The sequence below is a fragment of the Felis catus genome, chromosome A2 (genome assembly GCF_018350175.1).
Source record: "Felis catus isolate Fca126 chromosome A2, F.catus_Fca126_mat1.0, whole genome shotgun sequence".
Classification (NCBI taxonomy): domain Eukaryota; kingdom Metazoa; phylum Chordata; class Mammalia; order Carnivora; family Felidae; genus Felis; species Felis catus.
The window spans coordinates 128925720-128946204 of NC_058369.1; the positions used below are offsets into that span (position 1 = coordinate 128925720).

Here is a 20485-nt window from a genome sequence, read left to right on the forward strand (position 1 = left end):
GCCATCTTCCCGAGGGGCCCATTTACTAGTGATCAGTCATAGAAGCCTCTATTTAGGCATTGTGAGCTTTCTTAGAGGCCAGAAATAACCTCACTAAGATTCCATTTATAATTTATTCTCTTTCCTATAAGAGGTACTATCATCTTAGGAGGGATATATAGGGTGGAAACTTGATAATTGCTTATATTAAGATGAACCAAAGAGATGTGTTTGCTCAAGCTCAGATTATTAGTTAGGCACAAGGCATTTCATATGTTTCACACTCCCAAGAATGGTATGCGGTTTGGAAAAGAGTATAAAGGGAACCTGTGAATTAGTACTATGGGAAGTGTGTGTGTGTGTGTGTGTGTGTGTGTGTGTGTGTGTGTGTGTAGACAGAGAGATGTGCTTCCTACTGAAAGAATATAAACTTTTTTTCCTGTGTTCATGGAAATTTTACCAGAATGTATATCATTTTTTTTATAAAATAAATCATAAATTGTTTAAAGTAGAGATATTATAGGTGGCATTTGTATAAATCAATATATTTATTTAAAATAAATTTATAAAAATTTTTATAAATAAAAATTATACATACATAAATAAAAATCAAACACACGGTTCTTGTAGCTCACCTCTCAAGAGCTCAGAATAGCAGGACAAATTAAAACATGAAGTCTCAAGGGAAGAAATAGAGCCAAAAAGTTTTAGATAGTAAAATATATATTTATAAGTACAGAAGTAATTAATGAAAAGTGTATACTCAGAAACAAATTGAAAAAAAATTTAAAAAAAAGAATACTACCCATACAAATCTTTGTACAGAGACAGGGCAATGTGATCAGAGATGTAAGAGAAGGTAAATTCCTATCCAAGTCACTATGAGTAAAACAAGATAAGGTGAAATTTGAAGGAAAAACAGGCTAAGGTTAAGATGACAATGAAAAAGAAATTTTGGAAAATTTAAGTCCTTATAGAGGTCTTGCAGTGACAAAAATAAGAATACACACTTTCTCTTTTTGCAAAACTGAGGCAGAGATTTACTAGGATAGCTGATGTTTAACCAAAGGGTGAAGGCACAGACAATTTAACAAAAGATACTGCATCTCAGGGATTGGGCCATGGGAGGCAACTGTGGAAAGAGCATACGGGGCTGGTGGGTTCTGGCCCCACTGCAAAGCTCTACACAAGTCAAAAGGCCTGTAGGAATGGACCTTTGACTGCCTTCTTCAGCAACATGTGGGAGAAATGTGAAATTTCTGACACAATAAAGTAAGGCCTATTAAGCCATACTAGTGACAATAATCTGTGATAGGAAGTATTAGAAACTGGTCATTGGTGTTTGTAGACAGGTGTTAAAGATGTTTCTAGAACTTCTCTTACTAACACTGGGGGAAAGAGATGAGGGATTGATACAGAAGATGCAGTTCTTTATTAAATTTTGGATGGATCAAAACTTCTGCCAAGGGAGAAAATTAAGCAGGATGTTTGCAATGCTATCTCAAAAAAAATAAATTCTGAGACTAGGAAAAAAAATAGCTGTCAGAACTTTTTTTTTCCTGACAGAGCCCCTGAACATCATATTAGGGGTTAAGAACTTTGAGAATAGGGCTACCTCCAAAACCATTCTGAGAATCCACAGTTGGCATCTCATGTGTTTTGAGAATTTGTTTTCTTGTTCATCATTCTGTTATTTGCCTCTCTCTGCTCCTGCTTACTGTGGATGTATATTTGGCTATCTTTGGGTAGCTCAAAGGAAAAGCTATCATATAGACACCCACCCAAATACTGGGGGTGTTGCTGGTTCTAGGCACTGAGGTCTCCATCCATGTCATGGCTCAGATGCAGTAATACCATAACAAAGCGCTAATATTTGATGAGCAGTTCCTATGTTCCAGGTATGATTTTAAGCATCTCATGTACAACCTCTGATTTAATCCTCATACTGAAGGATATCCTGTATCTTTTTATTTGGGGCCTTTATATATTATGGAATAGAATTGCAGTTTAGAAGATAAATTCACAAGAAGAAAGAAAGCTTGGTCTGACTGGTACAGAATTGTTGTTAGGGTACAATGTTTTGGTTTTCAGTGTTAAGGCAGTGGTTGCTCAAGTTCACATTCCTTCTACTACTATTGAAATTTAAGAAAGTGTTCTACTAACTGGAACATTTTAAAACAAAACACTAAGCTATAAAAAGGACATAATAAGGATATTTAATTCTGAGTGACAGGAAAGTGTGAGAAGGAAGAAAATTACTACCCAGGAAAATATGACATATGCCTGAGCTTATAAATAAAAAAGTAAGTTTTGTAAATGAAATCATTAAAATCTAATTATAAGGCAACCATAATAAATTAATAGTCACTATTTACTGAATAAGTACTGTGTGTCGAACAATAGTCTTATATTTTTATATACGCTATTTTACTTAATCTTCACAATATCCCTCCTAGGCAGGCACTTTTAAAGGCACTAAAATAAAGCAAAGGTTTCATTAAGTGTGCTGCCTCCCACTCTGAGCAGTGGGTGAAAATAACAGAAGTTTTGGGTTGAGGGGAGAGTCTCAGCCTAAATGAAGGGTATAGAGAGGAAATGACACCATGACATTTAGTATCTGACTTTGCTACTTCAGAAGGCTTTTAAAGGCTTTTAAAGCCAACTATCCAAGATCATGGAGAAAATGTGTAAATTACAGTTCTGGAAAAAAATTTTTTGATTTCATGAAAAGGAAAGGGTGAGGAATGAAAAACTAATACTTTCAAGATACAAACCCTTTCCAGTAGCAAATATATATATAAACCTTATGAATATGCAATGAATGCTACAGAACAGTTCAAAAGGTAAAACACATTGTGTAATAAAGGAGGATGAAATAGATTATGGCAAAGCAATAAAAAAGAAGTCTGTTTTGTGTTAATTAGAAACTACTCTGCAATGTTTGAAGGATTTGTATTGATCTTTTTTGGAGAATCATTAATATGTATTACATGTAAATTTAATAATAACTTACAAGAATTGAATGAATGATGGAGAAATTTGAAATGATATTAAAACACTAACCAGATGTAAAGTAATTTTAATCCTCCTCTTTAGTGAAATCAATTATTTGATCAGATATTGCAACAGTGTGTTTTGTTTTTTTTCTTTAATCAGCTCTAATTTTCCTTTAAAGTGACCTTTAAAGGTGACCAGCAGGGAGTGTGTGTATGTGCATGGGTGCATGTCTCTGTGTGTGTGTGTGTGTGTGTGTGTGTGTGTGTGTGTGTGTGTGTGAGAGAGAGAGAGAGAGAGAGAGAGAGAGAGAGAGACAGAGACAGAGACAGAGACCTAGACAGAGGGAAGGAGAAGGATAAGAGGGGGAGGGGAAGGGGAAGGAAGAGAGGGAGAGAGAGAGAGGAAGAGAGGAGGGAGAGGGAAAGAAAGGGGGAGGGGCAGAGAATGGTAGAGGTGTGAGAGAGAGAGAGAGAGAGAGAGAGAGAGAGAGAGAGAGATAGCAATTGAAAGCAGAGGGTCTGGACTCAAATTTTGCTAACTAGTTGTGGAAACTTGGTAATAACTTACTCTCACTGAGCCCCAATTTTCTCAATTATAAAATAGAGAAGTAAACGAACTTATGCTTAATAATTGTTCTGAAGAGTAAAGAGATTGTCTTTTACCAACAGTCCCCAGTTATATCTTGAATTTATTTACACAACCAGACATATTCTTATATTGCATTACATATTTCATTTTTATAAATTTATATTCACAGATAACATATATTTAATTTTTTTAAAAAAGAGACTGGTTCTGAAAGACTGAAATAGTGAAGAAAACTGTGCTGGAATACAACAGTTTTAGTCCAAAAACCATTCACTGGGTACTTTCCATATGCAGGTTTTTACATGTTGCATTCTGGCTGGGGATAAGAATACATATTGCTGTAGTAAATAAAAGTAATACTTGATCAGTGCCATTAAATCTGGGTCAGAGGAAGTACATAGAGTGTTGAGAGAGAAAATTTTTTCTTTAGTGATTAAGGGAAGGCTCAAAATGGAAATTAATGTTTGAGTTGGCTTTGAGGAAATGTAGGATATTTTTTTTGGCAGAGATATTGGTGGGTGGACAGTACAATTTCAGAAAAGCAATGGCATAGAGGAGATGTAGAAAATGTGGAACATTTTCAAGGAATGGCATTAATCTGGTAGGATAGTTAGTATCTTGCTAACTCCAGAATTTATCTCATTTCTTTGTTCCCCTTCGTAACCGAACTTCACTATTTTTAATTTACTCTTCAGAAATATTAAATCCACAGTAAATAAGAAAGCTATGTTACCCATAATCTCTCAGATCACTTTTGCCATACTTCCATGAGATCCTTTTTTCCTTTCTTTTTTTTTTTTAAGAAAAACATTGTAAATATAGTTGAAGAAACCCCATTCCTCTTTCATATTCCTTCTCTCTCTCCCTAGGAGTGACTGCTAGTCAGAATTTGGGATTAACCCTTCCTATTTCATATTTTTAAACATTTGCCACACATATATATAATATAAATATTATATATATATGTTATATATAATATATAATATATAATATATAATATATAATATATATATATAATATATAATATATATAATATAATATATATAATAATGTATAATATATAATTATATATAATATATATAATAATATATAATAATATACATAATATATATAAATATTATATATAAATAACATATAATATCATCTGTTGTCCTTTTCGAAAGATGTTTGATACTGTGTATTTATTTTGTCTGTGGTGCTGCGTACCACTCCTGGATGGATGGATCCCTTGGTCCTAAAGCTGTCGTTGAAAACACACTGCATAAGTCTCTCACTCCTTCCAGGAGCTTTACTTGACCAGCTGACAAGAAAACCTTTATAGTAATTGTGTGAGACCTTCTTTAAAGAGTTTCAGTTACCCTAACTACATAACCTTCTTAAATTCTGTAGCTGAAGCAGGCCTTTTTGGTTTTGTTTTTAATTCCACCAGGCATTTGTTTAAATTATCCTACCAAATATTTAATTGATAATTTGGTTTCATTCTACCTACGTTTGTTAGACACAAGACCAAACTTGTATTCTGGTTAACTAGTAACAGATATTTCATGCCACCTTTTGTAATTAATCATTTGTAATTAAACACAGCTTAAAGCAATTTATTTTAATAGTGAAAACTCCCTTCTGAGGAATATGTTCAGGATATCCTAGGGGAAAGAAGAATAGGAAGTTACCATTTGAAAGTGCCAAAGGCCTTCATGTAAAAATATTGGAAATATTTCCCCTGGCTGATTCCACAGGGGCTGAATTTCCCATAACTGGCGTTTTTTTCTTACAGATCCTACCAAGAATCTATGTATATTTTTACCTGGCTAAAGCATGATGCTTTGTGGAAAATGAAGTATACGAGGCACTATTATAGCACAGGAACAAATATTTAGAAGACTAGATAAATTTTGTATAGGTTTTATACTAAAAAATGATAAGCAATTATTGCCCAAATTTCAGCAGAAAAATACATAAACAAACTCAACACCTGATAGACATATTTGCAAAGCTGTTAACTTGAATTATTTTAATTGTTTTTGGAAAAAAGTCACTCAGTACTCGATCATGTTAGGGATAGTATCTGTACATGTTATGCAATCAAGTATGTTACTTTGAATCCTATCAAAATGGGAAAAAAATCAAAATCATAAAAGAATTACCCATGTAATGTAACATTTTTACGCTATACAAGTTTGTGTATCACACACATACACATGTATATATGATTGAAAGACAATTAAACACGAGTTTTGTATTTGGTAACTCAGATTTTTCCCTTCAAGTCAATAATTTCAAAATGTTTGTTGTGAAAAAAAGAATTTCATTTTGAGTTATGGAACACATTTCAAGAGGGGTTCTGATTTTGTTACTGTGCCATCAGTGAAGTTTTGTTTCTCCCTCCTGGAAATACAATGATGGAAATCAACAGGTAAAGTCTGAGTACTAAGAGAAGGAACACATCCCATGTATTATTAATTGCTGCTTGCTTTGGTAGGTTTTTTTGGCTGGTGAGGCAAAAAAGGTCAAGTACGAACATAATGGATATGCTGGGATCCAGGTCTTCATTAATAGCATTCTTTAGCTTTGGGGTCATGTAAAGATGACCCTTGGCCTTTTTTAGTCAATTACGGTTTTATATATTCATTACTAATACAATATCTTAACTGTTATATTTGGGCAACAGAATATCTCTTTTTCACTCACATATCTCTTTTTCCTGTCTATGGGAACGAAAATGACTTAGGGGGTTATCAAATTTTCCATATAATTTCTTATTAGCTAAAGGGAATTCTCTCAGTTTCTCTCTGAGTACTACTCATCTGACCTAAATGGGAAGAGTAAAGTTTATTTTATGTTTAGGTATGTAAGCTTTTTCACTGAACTTAGGAGCAAAACAGTAGTGGGAGAGTTCACAAGTATAAATATTTGCAGACATTTAAAATTATGGTTGAAAATAAATAACACATGGGAAGTATAATAATGATTAGAATATTCTCTCATTTCTCACTGGAATCATGAATTTGTATAGGAGATAATTTTTAATATTTCATAATTTAAAAAAATGTTATCATAGGGTTCCCGGAGTGTCTCAGTTGGTTAAGAATCCAACTTCAACTCAGGTCATGATCTCGCAGTTTGTGGGTTCAAGCTCCACACTGGGCTCTGTGCTGACAGCTCAGAGCCTGGATCCTGGTTTGGATTCTGTGTCTCCCTCTCTCTCTGCCCCTCTCCCACTCACGCATGCTCTCTCTCAAAAAATAAAAACATTTTAAAAAATATAGTCATTTCTCAAGTTTAAAGGATATATTTGATATAATAGTTTAAGCATCAGCTATGGTGAATACAGCACAGTGATAGATGTATTAGTGAGTTACATGGTCTTCTTAAAATTTACATTTATTTTAGGTTTATGTTGAAATAAAACTAGTAGAAAAACATTACAGTGTTTCATAATTGTGCTCCAGGCACCTTTAGGACAATTCACTGCTTATTAACTAGCAGCTAGATAGTGGTCAACTTATGACTGCTCACTAATGAATCAAAGTTATTTTGCTACAACTGATTTTTCTTAAGAAAAGCCTAAGGGTCCTATCTCCTGTGGGTTAAAACTGACAGAGATTAATTTAAATTCATTCAGCAGTCCAGCTGAGACAACTGTGGTAAGGTGGTAGTCATAATTTATCTGTGCTCTGAAAATGTTCTGACCTTATTTACTTTCCAAGCTATGAATGAATGAGTTTTAAATGGCTCAGCATTCAGGATGAGTGTTGGCAAGTAAAAATCCCATAACACAAGAGGAATAATGTGACAGCAGAAGTTTAAAGCCAAAGTCCACAGCAGGGATCTCACAAGAAGTTGCCTCTTTCATAGCATTCATATTTATAACTCTTTTCTTCCTTCTCTTCCTTCCTCCCACCTTCCCTTTTCCCTTTCCCCTTCCTCTTTCTAGAACCAACGTAGCCTACATCTTAGAAATGATTTTTTGGGGGTGCCTGGGTGGGTCAGCCAGTTAAGTGTCCAACTTCAGCTCACGTCCTGATCTTATGGTTCATGGGTTCAAGCCCTACAGGGGGTGTCTGCTGTCCGTGCTCAGCCTGCTGTGGATCCTCTGTCTCCCTCTCTCTCTGCCCCCTACTCGTGCTCTCTCTCTCTCTCTCTCTCTCTCTCTCAAAAATAAATAAAGATGTTAAAAATGATTTGTATTTGTAAACAATATGCAAGAATTGGTTTCTATTTTAAAGGAATCCACATTTCTAGATTAAGCAGAACAAGAGAATTGGACAACATACGACAAAGAACTTGCCTTTTCTTTTTCATTTACTGTTTTACTTCTGTTTTCTTGTACATTAAATCTCATGGCCATCTAGAAACAAAATTGTAAAAGAGATGAAATTTGCCTTTCTTCTCCCTGCCTTTTAGCACCTCTCTTTCAATTTCTGTGCTCCTACCCTGAACAGAAACCCTTTTCTGCCTTTCCTTATTTCAGCATTTCAAGTAAAGCTTGAATGGTATATGGAATATGAGTCCATTCCCTTTACATCTGAAGAAAATTAGAAAACTAGAGCTTACACGTTGGTAGGACAGGTAGGTTTAAGGATAAATTAACTTTCATTATTACATGGAATTTTCTCCTGTAATGCTACAGTGTAGTTAGAATGACATTGTTACTCAGTACATAAAGAAACTTGGTTCAGAAAGGTCCTAAGCAATGCCAATCAGTAAGTGGCCACTGTAGAACTGAAACCCAGGTCTTCTGACTCATAGTTGGGCATTGTTTCCATGACCTTACTTTGGAAAGGTCTTACTTAGTTAAATTTTATGTGACACTTATATATGATAAAAATGTCCATTTTTCATCCTAGAATGAAACTGGAGACAGTTTCTAAACCCAATTAGAAGACCATCAAGTGATAGAATTTCAGTCACTAGCAAGAGTGTACTGGCTGTGAAAATACTGCAAGGAAGGTCTTTTAGGTATTCATCTGGTACCGGACAAGGTCTATGGACTTCACCTGTACATAAAACAAACCCTTGCAAATCCAATCACTTATACCACTTTTTGGTAGAAAATTACAGAATTCTTGTTTTTATCGTTCAAATGCTGGCAATAGACCTAAGAAAATTCTAGATACGTAGCACAATTATTGAGAACACAGGCTTTGATATGACACAGATTGGGGTGAAGTACTGACTCTGTATCTTACTACCTTGATGACTAAGGTTTGCTTAATTAACCTTTCACAATCTCATTTGCCTCAGTGGAGAATGGGAATGATTAGGTCTAATCCTCAGCTTTTATGTCCTATATGGCTGTATTGATTGCTAACTCTTCAATTATTGAAGACTCATAATGGCTCTTAAAAAGTTACACCACTTTTCAGATGACTCCTTTCTTTCAGTATAGTACTTTTTTCATTCCACAACTTAAGTAAATTCCCTACATTAGCCAACATTCTGACACTTTAGTTGCAGTCAAAAACATATTAAAAATTTTTCCAAAACATTGTCTTTTGGTCAGAGAATATTATGTAAAACAATTTTCAATCACTGTGTTAGCATGCTTGCCTAGTGTACTTAGAAGTGAGAAGTATGAAGAGGTATACCTGCTTCTTTGACACCTCAATCTGTTGTGAGCACACACTAGTTTCAATTATTTTGAAGTGCTCTCAGGTTTTGTCTTTATTTTGTGCTTCAGGTTTTTTTTCCCCCTGTGCTGTAACTATTTTCAAGTGCAATTAGAATGCAAAATAACCATGTGCCACCCAAAAGGCTTACCTGTCTGAAAGTCAGTCACTTGGCTATCTCCTTTTTAAATTCTTTTCCTAGTATGATTTCTTTGTACCTTTTCCCACCTACCTCCACCTGCTATTCAGTCATCTTTTCCTCCTTTGGTCGGTACAACAAGCTTTCATGATACTGCATGTTTTTTAGATGTTCAGATTTTTCGATCTTTGAACATTGTTCAAACATCATCAAGTGTCTTGGGTTAGGATGAAATGCACCATATTTTTAACATTAAAATTAATGGAAATGTTTATAGTTTATTATTTAACATCTTTGCAACTAATGGCAAGGTTTTTATGAACACATTACCATCATTTCACAAGAGACACTAGTTGTTAAATAATGAATGCCCTGAGTCCTCTAAGTGCTCCCCCTCCTACCCTGGCTACAGAAGTCTTCCTCCAGAATGTCTTCCCCAGACATTCCCCAACACAGGACTGGACTCAAAAAATCCTTCAGAATTTTATTCCATTATGCATGCTGGCTTGCCTTCCAAATGGTCCATATTGTTGCTATACTTGTTATTTAGTATCGTGAATATTCCTCCTAGTGATGACCATAATGGAACCTATCCCCAAAGGTTGTTTTAGGAATAAAATTGTTTAATGCATGGAAAGAACTAGTGTAATGTTTAGTACCCAGTAAATATTCCATGCGTATTAGCTGTAGTTGTAATATTATTGTTTAAGATGTAATAATTTAAGAGGTGCCTGGGCGGCTCAGTTGGGTAAGTGTCTGACTCTTGATTCCAGCTCAGGCAAGATCTCACAGTCATGAGATTGAGCCCCGCATCAGGCTGCATGCTGAGCGTGGACCCTGTTTGTGATTCTCTCTCCCTCTCTTTGTGCTCCCCAATTCTCACTCATGTCTTGCCCCCCTCTCTCTCTCAAAATATACATTTTTTTTAAAAAAAAGAGGTAATGATTTAAAAATCTGTGTATTTCTATAAGTTAACACTTTAAACATCTCAGTTTTATAAATATGTTGTGCTAAGTGCAGGCTTCTATAGCTAGTATCTTCAGTTATATTTCATTAGTGAGGAATAATATATTTGATTTTAAAGTTGATATCCATTGGATTACATAAAACCAAAATAAATAGCAACACAATTAAAATTAGAAATCTTCACAATTGATTTATTTTTTAAAGAAACTTACTTAAATATTAATGCAGAAAAATCCTTTGTGTGTAAATATGTGTGTATGTAATCAAATATTTAGCATTTCAACCAATGCAAGATTCTAATTTTATTGATAACATTTTCATGGAATCAGTATATGGTTCAAACTTAGGTACGTATTGGTTATCTTGGCTAATTTAATTTATATGTGATACTTACATGATTTGTGTCAATTCACAGAAAGCATGTAAATATCTTCCTTTTAGTACTCTGAGAGAAACTCAGCAAAATTCAATAATTGGGCATCTTGAACCTTGAGAAAATCAAAACTAACCCATTTTTTCCCCTTTCTGGTAATTTACATTCTTAACATTAGTCACTTATTGCATCTACTCATTGATGGAGTAGTCACTGAACAGAGTACCCATCAACCTCTGCAGACTACATGGGAAGTCAGGCATATTTTTGAGCATCTCATTAATGTAGCCTCTGAATGCAAGCCACCAGGATCTGGTATGACCCTATGTTGGTCACCAGGGTTGAGTGAAGCAGTTAATCAGGTTTTCCATGTATCAGTTTTCTCATCTGTATAAAAGAGAATAAAAACTCATGTACCTTATAGTGTTGTAGTGTAGACTTACCAAGTTAATACATTTAAAACTTTTAGGATAGCACCTGGCAAAGAGCATGTGTTCTATTAAAGTTGACTGTTTTTACAAATAACCATTGTCATGCCATATCCTATTGAGTAGAATTAAATGATGTCAATTTTGACAATGAGGAGTGTACCTGACTATGTGTGTTTCTAATCCTGATATTTTGATTTTCATAAAAGTAGATACACTGTTAATTAAAAAAAGGTCCAGCATATTTTAAATTATTTAGTGCTAACTAGTATTATTTTACTGTTGGATTTAAACTAAGCAAAAAATCAACTTCTTAATTAGGATTATTATATGCTGGGCATTAAAATGAAAATGATTAAGATAGGGAATTATTGAAAATAAGACATATTCTATAAATTTTAGATCAATCTTAAATTCATTAACTGAGCTTCCATTAGAAATAGAAAGCTCAAATCTGTGAAAATGTGAAAGAGTCCTATGCAAAGCAATCTCTTCTGATGGCAGTAACAGGTGCAATTACTTGTATCCTCTCAAAGAGCAGGAAATCAAATTAGGATTGTACTGAAAAAATGGAGTTTTTAGTATTGAGGAAGAATAAGCTCAGATGTAACGGAAAGGGACATAAGATAGAGGAAGAGAACTGCAAGTTATACTGAAGAGTGTGAGACAGAAGGAAAAAGAAGATGTGACAAGTGATGTGGAGGATGCCAGAAAAAAAATGAAAAGCATCATAGGAAATATAAATGAGGAAGGGTTTATAAGAACGAGACTAAGAAGAAATGAGAAAGAAGGAAAAGATTGAAGAGACGTTGCAGAACCTATGGAAACAGAAACTGTTGTCTTATCATTTTTTTTGTTTCCTTACACTTTTGCCCCTGTTTTTTTCCTTGTTTTTTTGTATCATTTCTTTCAGAAAATACAGAGCCTCTGGCATAAATGAGTATTTTCTGAAATAAATGATACAAAAGTCAAGGAAGAAAACAGGGGCAAAAATGTAAGGAAACAAAATAAGTGTTAAAACCATGATATAATTGAAGTCAGTTAAATGCTCACCAGTGTCTACCAAAAATTCGATTCCTTTAATATTTTAATAAATTCATCACTTGTTCTTTTAAAATACGACACAAATTAGCATTGTTCACCAATTTGCTAATTTGAGAAACATTCTTCCTAGGTTAATCTATTGTTTATTTGTTCAAACACTGTACCAATAAACAAGCAATTATTCTGTTATTCTAAACAAATATGTTAATCTCTTTTAAGGTCATCTTTTCAGCATATTACTAGAAGTGATTACAAGATTAAAGAATGAAAAGAAATGAAGCCAAGAATATGCTAATGAAATTTACATTAATTACTGTGCATTGACAAGGATGAATGATCTTATTTTTAAATCAGGAATCACTCCTGAACTAGCAATCCACCACTGACACTTATTGTCATGATACTTCTAAAATGGCCTTTGAAAAGATCACTGTTATAATATATGCATATGCTTTAAATGTAGACACTGTGTTAACTCAATCTTCAAAATATTCACACATGAAATGATATACTTACAACATATATTTACATTCATTTTGTTGTCCAGGGTTTAGTTGAGGCTCTAAGATACAAAGATGATAAGACTAAGTTACTACTCCCAATAAACTGCAGGCTTAATAAAACAGATATCTAAAACAACTTTAGCAAAATATATGTGTGTGTTATTACAGTTTGGTGAAGGTGAGACAAGGGGAGATGAAAAGAAAGTGTCCTTGGAGTAGGTGTTTTTAGACAGGGTCTCAAAATATAAATATGGGATGGCTAAATTATTTCTTACAAAGGAAAGGGCAGGCAGAAAAAATACAGAATATTTTACATGTAACAAATGGGTCAACCAAAGACAATGGTATTCTTATTTTTTGAGGTGAATTTTCAGGATTCCAAGTTTCTATTTTGTATCCATGTAGGTTTATATCATGATCCAAACCTGAAAATTAAAGGACGAATGACACAAAGTCATTAGCAGCAATGTACCATCATTAATCCTGAACATGACATGTCTTTTTACACCTCTTGAAGTTTCACTGGTATCTTTACATATTAATAGTGGAAACATGCTATATCTGGCCAATACCTATGTATTTTATGCGTAGGGGAAACAATTAATTTTAGCATATTTAAAAAAAAAAGTTTTTGGGGCGCCTGGGTGGCGCAGTCGGTTAAGCGTCCGACTTCAGCCAGGTCATGATCTCGCGGTCCGTGGGTTCGAGCCCCGCGTCAGGCTCTGGGCTGATGGCTCAGAGCCTGGAGCCTGTTTCCGATTCTGTGTCTCCCTCTCTCTCTGCCCCTCCCCCGTTCATGCTCTGTCTCTCTCTGTCCCAAAAATAAATAAAAGTTGAAAAAAAGTTTTAAAATTCTTATATTTAATTACATCTAATTGTAATTTCATCAAATTATAATTACATCTAATTGTACAAGCCAGCAGTTAAATTGACAACAGATACACGAACCATCTCATATATAAAAACTTTCAGCCCAAAGAGAAAAATGAACCTTTCCAAAGATAATTTCGCTCAACGTACTGCTATTGAGTGGTAAATATGCTCGTCACTGATAGATGCTAAAAGATAGGCATGAACTTGGATAAGATGTTGTCTGTTCGTATTTGTCAAAGGAAAGAGTGCATAGGAAGCTGTATTAGAAAAAGATGCATATATATGAAAGGAATGTGGATAATCTAATTGGAAAGGTAGCATCGCTAGGAATTGTTTCTAGAACTGCATTTGCATGGCAAAACTGTCATTTATACTTAAAACTGTATGTTTATTTTGGGAGAGGGAACTTATTGAAGGCTGATGGAGGTTTATGGGGTTAAAGTCATCCCTTGGTGACATCACTATAACCAAAACATTTACTTAGGGGAAAAAAATAAAGAAAAATTACACTGGAATTTCAACAGGTCTAGGACAAATCCGGTTAAAAGGATCCTATGGTGAAATGTTGCCCAGGCAAAGTCTGCTAAAGAAGACTTTAGTCTGGACTAGAAAACACAAATGTGCAGCAAAATTATTGCAAGAAGAGACAATAATATCAATTTATTGGGAATTCCTAGGAGTAGAGGGACTACTATAAATAAATGGATGATGCCCTGAAAGACTACTTATCTTTCTTAATCTACGAATCATACAGAAGATATCTCACAGTTAAAACCCTTGGGTACAGAGACCACAAATACAATTTATTGTGTACATTTCAAAAGTATTATTCAAAGTATGTGAGAAAGATAAATTATTCTAATAAGCCAGAGAGGGACCTGATATGGTGGTAATATATTGAGTAAAAATATCAGAATGAACAGAACAAATTTTGCAGAGATCAAGTTATGTTGAATATTAATCCTAAAAGCTAACAGAATACTGCACCAAACTCTAGTGTACTTACTTGTCAACTGTGCACTGTAGAGGAGCTGAGCAACTTTCTTGAAGGGGACAGAAGTTTCTGCCTCTATTCTCATGTGCAGTAATAGCTAACCCTTCAATGAGTCTTAGCATTTTGGTGCAGAGATGCTTTAGTAACTCTATAGCCCTTCCCTATGTTAGATTGCAGTCCCTGTCTAGCACAGGACCTCTCCCCTTAGATAATCAGAATAGTTATTGCATGCAATTTAGAATTTCAAAGACTAGCAGAAAGGAAGGAATTGCAATATATAGCTTGTGGCTTGCATTTGTATTGCTCCTCTCTGCCGAAGGTAATACACTGGTTAGCAATCCAACAAACAGAGTTTAATAATTGTTCTATTTAGGGGAAGGTATTAGAATGGTTAATTAATGGCAGTCTTGTTGCTAGGAGACAAAGGAAGTTATTACAAGTAAGGTTTTAACATAGGAATAGCGCCCTCTAAGCCTACAGTGAATTCTTATTAAATGATTGCATAGTTTCTGTTAGTTCGTTTGTTCTTGTTTTCATCTTCAGAGTAAATCTATCATTTGGGTCTACCACCTGGACCATAAATGCAGTGTCAGTTGTTTTTCTTTGTTTCTTTGTTTTTTAACTGAGATTGAATTGGTTTCAGATATATTCTAATGCTCATCAATTTTTCCTCTCTTGTAGGAATATTTGACAATATATAACAAATCGTCTGAAAAAGACTTCAGTTTAAGGTTTAGAAGTACTTCCTGCCTTTAATTATTCTTTAGAATCCTATTTGCCACTCAGCAGACATTTATCAAGTGGTTACTGTGTGCCTGGTACTGACCTAAGCATTGTATGGGAACACTACAATTTTTGCTTTCGGCCAAATTTGGGAGATAAGACTTGGCACCGCAGGGATTCAGAGGAAGAGCTATGGGAGTTTATAGGACATATAATCAGAAGTAGAAGGTATAATGTAAAAATAGTTCAAAAATAGCAACTATAGTGTATGTTCTCAAATTAACACGTTTTTGATTGCCTGCCCAGCATAAGACTCCTTCTCTGGACCTAGAGTCATTCTAGTGCTTGGTCAGCTGCCAATAGGAGTCTGTCTTTCAAACATAGAACAAAGAAACAAAGGCACTGAGGTAGAATGGCAGAAATGAGTTCATAGAAATATCACATGGAGTCAGGGCAATGGAAGCTGTATTTGGTAAATTTGCTGCTGAGAAACACAGAACATTACAAGTTTCTCAAGTCTCATCTCCATGCTTCATGTGATTTAACTCTGCTTTGTTCCTGTTTAAAGATTCTGTGCCTGGAGGCCTGGGTGGCTCAGTGGTTAAGCGTCCGACTTCAGCTCAGGTCACCATCTCGCGGTCCGTGAGTTCGAGCCCCGCGTCGGGCTCTGGGCTGATGGCTCAGGGCCTGGAGCCTGTTTCCGATTCTGTGTCTCCCTCTCTCTCTGCCCCTCCCCTGTTCATGCTCTGTCTCTCTCTGTCTCAAAAATAAATAAAAACATTTAAAAAAAATTAAAAAAAGATTCTGTACCCTTTCAATAGACTCTCCTTTATTTGGACTAGCTTGAGTTGGTTTCTGCTCCTTGAAGTCAGAATCTTGACGAAGATATTATGATCCAATGGTGAGTCTAGATTGATTGGTACCTTAAGTGAATCGGAATGAACTAGGGGCACCTAGTGGCTTGTTGGTTAAGCATCCAGTTTCAGCTCAGGTCATGATCTTGTAGTTCATGAGTTTGAGCCCTGCATCAGGCTCTTTGGGATTCTCTCTCTCTCTCTCTCTCTCTCTCTCTCTCTCTCTCTCTGCCCCTTACCCACATGTGCTCCCTCTCTTTCTCAAAAAATAAATAGATAAACTTATAAAAAGATAAATGAAGTGCTCATGAGGTTAAATGGGATGCAGATTTTGGAATTTCCTGATGCCAGTCATGTTTTCTGTACTGGGAACAATAAAAGAAAGTTTCTGAGCAGGATGGTGGTGACATGATGAGAGCTATATACTTGAAAAATTAACTCAGCTTCAGTGTGCAGAATGGATTGAGGGAAGGGTCACGTAGACAAATTAAGAGACTAATTAGGCAATGTGAGTGTGAAGCAAAATGATGACAGTGGGAATGAAAAATAGTTTGTGTAAGTAGAATCGTCTCCGTGAGGCAACTGCTGGGATAGCACAGTTAAAAACGGAGGAATAAAGAATATTTTAGAGCATCTCTGCTTAAATGACTGCCAGAAAAGGAGAGACTTAGGGCTGTAGATTTAGGAATAAATTTTTTGAAGGTAGTATTTTGAATCATGGGATGAGATCAGTAAGTGATGTAGGGTAGAGAGTTATGGGGATAGATGCTTAACAGCACAACCTGCAACCTTGAGGAATGGCTTTTTAGATAAGGACAAGAATGAGAAAATTGATTAGTAAAAAAGAGATTTCCAAAAGGAACAAGATTTAATGACATTAGGTTTATATAAGATAATTTCAGTGTATTTTGAAGCAAGGTTAAGAAGATGAGAAAAGACCAAAGGACTGGGATAAATGAATCATTGGTGAAGTTATGTGAATACAATTTCAAATTAAGTGAGTGATGGTGAAGGAAAGACTATTTGTTTAAAATATATTTGATAGTAGGAAAGTTTTATGTACTGCTTGGAGGGGTAGTAAGTTCAAGAAGAGATTTAGGAGATGGACAGCCAGGCTCTTTCCATAATTTGGCTATTGCTGATAATGCTGCTATAAACATTGGGGTGCATGTACCCCTTCGAATGAGTATTTTTGTATCTTTTGGGTAAATACCTAGTAGTGCAGTTGTTGGATCATAGGGTATTTCTATTTTTAACTTTCTGAGAAACATGCATACTGTTTTCCAAAGTAGCTGCACCAGTTTGCATTCCCAGCAACAGTGTTAAGAGTGTTCCCCTTTCCCCACATCCTTACCCAATGGAAGACATGATATATATATATCCCCACACACATACACAAATACCCACATAATTTCACTCATGTGGAATTTAAGAAACAATACAAATGAACATAGGGAAAGAAAAAGAGAGGCAAATCAAGAAACTCTTTCAACCATAGAGAACAAACTGATGGTTACAAGAGGGTAGGTGGGTGGGGGAATGGGTTAAATAGGTGATGAGAATTAAGGAGGGCACCTGTGATAAGAAGCTGGTATTGTATGTAATGTTGAATCACTAAATTGTACATCTGAAACTAATATTGCACTTTATGTTAACTAGCTGGAATTTCAATTAAAAATTGGAGGAAAAAAGATTTAGGAGAGTGAAACTGGATTGCACAATAAGCGTGGAAAGGCTGAATATTCAAAAGCATGGTGAAAATAATCTTAATGCATAATTATTGTGAAGATGATAGGAAGGCTGAAAGTAGTGCACAAGTATCAGAATGAATCTTGTAGACTGAAGGTAAATAAAAGACCAATTGAAAATTCAGATATTTTAAGGCAAGCAAATAGGAAGAATAAACAATATTGGATGGCCTCAGAAAATAGTAGATATTATTTTCTGCTGAAAGGAATTGGGAACTTAAAGATAGCAGAAGAGGAAATCAATTGGCTAGTAATAAATCATTGATGAGTTAGCAAGAGTTTTCAGTAAGACCAATTTATCTAGTTTCATGACATTTTCTATTAATTTGAAGGAAATAAGGAAAATACTAAATTGAAAGAGTAGACAGAGAATCCTGAGTTCTTGAAGTATAGAACAACTTCTTCTAACAATATGGTTAGCCATATATTCTGAAAAATACTGTCATTATAGAACATGTAGATGCATATAAAACATGTAGACTATCACATTAATAGCTAAGCTTAAGCAAATTGAGAAACATAACCAAAAGAGTAAGCAGATATGAAATCTGTGGTTACTCTGGGACATTTGCTTTTACTGGGAAATAGAGTTGGATTTTAAAGCCTCTGTGGTAAAGTTAATACAATATCTAGGGTTCTTACAAAGTGACGTTTGCATTTTGACCCATATATAAAGAACGAACCCACAAAGAACTATAGTGTCAATGAAGGAGGGATAGAAATCTGACCTGTGAGCAAAAGAAGATGACAAGATGACTTGTCAATTTTGGACACATTCAAGATGAGAAGCCAAGAAAACTCTCTGAGAATATAAGCATAGGCTTTCCTTACATTAATTGCGATCTCAATATACTCTAATTTCAAGGTCCAGAAAATTCTAAACAGAAAAATTGAGGAAGACTTGGGGTTACAAAACAGGAAGACATGTGACAGAAACAAATCCAAATAATCTCCCTTAAAAAATCCTAATATGAGCACATAATAAAGTTTAGCAAATACATAAAGAATAAAGCCCCTGTGAGAGTGAACAAAATTAATAAACAACATATTTAAGTATCTAAGAACTCTTGATATTTGAATTATTTAATATAGAAAATAAAATAAATGTATTGAAATGGCCTGAACAGTTAAAATATAGATTTAAAAACTATAACCACTAACAAAAAAATGGAATAAGAAACTATAAAAAAATTATCAGACCAATTGTAAAAGAATGACAAGAACAACAAGAAAAAGCAACAAAAGATTTGGAAATTAAAGAGATTATCATCAAATTTTAGAATGTAATTAATTGATTGGTCAAATAGAAAATGGCATTAAAAAGAGAATCCATGAAGTTCTGTGATCATTTGGCAGGGTAAACCTCTAATATTCTAATTGTTCCAAACATAATATGAATAAACCCTGGACTAATGCAAGAAACAAACAAACTGCCTGTGGACTCCAGAGAGTGAACAAAAGCAGGCAGATTTTGGCAGGAAGTTGAAACTTGAAAAAACACCATGGCATAGGTGAGTCCCATTCTTGTGAATTTTGGCCTGAGTGTGGCCTTGTTCACAGTGCAGGGAAAGACAGCTGAAGCTGTAATAAAAAGCCCATTGCCTATGCTAGTCAACGAGAAGAGACTCCTGGAAAGGAGAGAATGTAGTGTTCTGTGTATAATCCTTACCTAAGTCTCTACCTGATCTATAAACAGCACAGGCAAGCATCCTAGCTAAAGGTTAAAAAAAGAAAGTCATCCTGAGAACTGGGTTGCTACCCATTTCATGAATTTGAATGAATTCATGAAATTGAAATTGAAAGCAGAAATAGAGAAATTAAATAAAACCAAAAGCTGGTTCTTCAAAAAGATTTAAGAGAGAAATCACAAATTATCAAGTGAGAAATGAAAGAGGGATGTTATTAAAGATCCTATAGACATTAAAAGGATAATAAGAGAATACTGTAGTTAGGTTTATGCCCATAAATTCAATTTAGATGAAATGGAAAAATTCCTTGAAAGGCACAAACTAGCCGATCTTACTCAAGATTAAATAATGTGAATGGTCTTGTATCTATTAAAAAATCAAATTAATAATTAAAAGTTTTTCAATAAATTAATCTTCAGGCTCAAATGGCTTCTCTAGAAAATCCTAATGAATATTCAACAAGGAAATATTACTGTTTCTACATTAACGCGTCCCAACAATAGGAACGGAAAGAATACTTTCCACTTCATCTTTTTGAGGCCAAAACCCAAACCAAACAAAAAAAGACTAAAAACCAATGTCCTTCATTAACTTAGGTATAAAAACTTTTTGGAAAATATTAGCAAATCAAATCAAACAATATATAAAAAGGATGCTATATTACAACAAAGAGGGATTTATCCTGATAATTCAAGCCTGATATATACATGTCAAAATTACAATGTCAACATATTAGAGAAGAAAAATGACATGAGATATGAAAATAAAAAATTTAATAATGTATAAGTTTTTCTTAAAATATCTGGTAGAAAATAAAAATTGTAATAATGCATACATTTTTCTTAAAATATCTGGTAGAATTTATTACTAAAGCCATCCATTGATGGCTTGAAATGTCCCTGGAAGGGTTTTATTTATGGATTCCATTCCCTTAAAATTATGAAACAAATCTAATTTTATATTTTTTATTTTTTACTGT

At 34.5% G+C, this 20485-nt stretch overlaps 2 long non-coding RNA genes across 8 annotated transcripts in view; one reads left to right on the top strand and one right to left on the bottom strand.

Moving 5' to 3' along the window:
- The window catches only part of LOC123383964, a 454947-nt gene that overhangs the window by 161172 nt on the left and 273290 nt on the right, over positions 1 to 20485 (top strand). The gene's annotated exons all lie outside the window — the stretch shown is intronic.
- LOC109497550 overlaps positions 7852 to 20485 on the bottom strand; it is an 83654-nt gene continuing 71020 nt past the window's right edge. For 2 of the 4 annotated variants that reach the window (XR_002737255.2, XR_006594425.1), the window contains 2 exons: positions 12640 to 12685; positions 10184 to 11038 (listed from right to left, as the gene is read on the bottom strand). This is a non-coding gene — a long non-coding RNA (uncharacterized LOC109497550). Of the gene's footprint in view, positions 7913 to 10183; positions 11039 to 12639; positions 12686 to 12940; positions 13052 to 20485 lie in introns of those variants that run through there. The other 2 variants (XR_002737256.2, XR_006594426.1) reach the window with 2 other exon arrangements.